Source organism: Sinocyclocheilus rhinocerous, unplaced genomic scaffold, assembly GCF_001515625.1.
Source record: "Sinocyclocheilus rhinocerous isolate Xijiao unplaced genomic scaffold, SAMN03320098_v1.1 scaffold444, whole genome shotgun sequence".
Lineage (NCBI taxonomy): Eukaryota > Metazoa > Chordata > Actinopteri > Cypriniformes > Cyprinidae > Sinocyclocheilus > Sinocyclocheilus rhinocerous.
The window spans coordinates 341,379-343,164 of NW_015645540.1; the positions used below are offsets into that span (position 1 = coordinate 341,379).

Consider the following 1,786-nt stretch of genomic DNA (forward strand, 5'->3'; position numbering starts at 1 on the left):
AGCTCGGTCTGAAACGCGTCTCTCTGTGTGTGCGCGCGCTTTGCACGTGTGCGGCAGACCTGGAGAGACGCAGTGCGAGATGCGGCTTGTGCGAGCGCTTCAGACAGCAAGACGAGACGGCAAAGAGTTGTTTTCTGCAACTTATTGCGTGTAGGGAGACTGTCATTCACACTGCTTCATGGGAGTGGGCAGGTGCTAAAGAGTTTCTTTTTGGCTTTTTGCTGGTTTAGATTCTCTGATTTGTGGAGACTTCTATGCAGAATTATGGATAATGTAGTATTTTACTTCGTGTTCCATTGTTAAACATTATTTTTTTTAAACTAAGTTGCAATAATGCAGACTGTGACGGCTTCAACAAAAGCAAATGCCATCAGTTAACAACCTCATATCTCACAGTAGGTCTGTCTTTAGTTTAAAGGTTTAAGTTATCATTCAAAATAGGGATGTTTATTTCGGTTATTTTTCCTAACCGACAACCGACGCTCATTAACCGATTGTTAACCATTAACTGACAAGATTATTTTAAATTAGAATTGAATTAAATTAGAAAGGATACGTGTCTGTGACCCATAAAAAAATACTAACATTTGTTTTCCAGGGATTAGTATTGTCACGGTACCAAAATTTCAGTATTCGGTACCAATACCAGTGAAAATCCACGGTTCTCTGTACCAATTTTGGTACCAAAGCAAAACACAAAAAATGTGACTATACTTCAATTTAATCCAAACTGTGTACATATTTAATTTTAAAGGGCTTTTGAAAACCTTCTAGAGTTATTCAGCCAAGAATTACAAATAACTATGTTAGCTAAAAAAAAAAAATTTTAAAAAAAAGCCCAGAACTGCTTTTCTGACTGATATGACACAAACAATGTTAACCGTTTGTATATTCTCTAACACAGGAAAATCTATTTGTGGTGGTCAGTTTTGATATTGTGGCGCGGGCCGCCACAAATAAATCAATATGGGAAACACTGAGAATATCTAAATATTAAACATTAAAATGAAACTTACCTGATGGAACTCTTTTTCTTTCATTTGATCTGGGTGTCTGTCTTTAAAGTGTTTTGTTAGTTTGGTGTGTTTCCTACTTTTGATGTCGCCACGTCTCAGTGCTTTTATGAAGAGAGCACCTTTCCGATAGCGCATCAAGAACCGGGTTGACGGGTACTCGGTACCACCGGTACTTAAAAAAACCTGGTACCATACCTGTTTTTTTGTTTGTTTTTTTCTTTTTTTTTTTAGTACCAACTTTGTACCGAAGTACCGGGTCTTTTGACAACACTACCGGGGATTAATTTTACATGCGCAAAAAGCAGCAAACAACAGAACATGAGGATTCACATGGTCATATCAATCAACGCACCTGCAGCGCTTCTGCGAGCGGAGAAAAACATAATAAAGCTAGGCTATCTATATTTTTCTAAATACTGTTAATTGAAAGGATTTGTTGTGGAGTGAGGGGAACTAAAATAGCCTAGCTATGTTTACAGTGTTTATTATAATGTTTGTAAACATTTCGCGTCTGCATTAGTCCTATTTCTGAATGAAACAATAAAATGCGACTTAGATGCGACTTAAGTTTTTTTCCCCCTAAAAAAACACTTTTTTTTATACGCGTAGTGTATTTTAACCATACAGCCAACCTTTTTAAATATTTTGATAAATTACTGAAAAAATAAATAATTAAATGACTTTTTAAACCGTTTAACTGATTGTATTAATCGGTCAAAATTCTTACGGTCGGTTAACCGGTTAAACGGTTAAAATGAACATCCCTAATT

The 1,786-nt window shown here is 36.2% G+C and overlaps 1 protein-coding gene across 1 annotated transcript in view; it reads left to right on the forward strand.

The window, feature by feature from the left end:
* LOC107706334 (solute carrier family 25 member 36-A-like) overlaps positions 1–1,786 on the forward strand; it is a 26,082-nt gene that overhangs the window by 7,876 nt on the left and 16,420 nt on the right. The window lies entirely within an intron of this gene.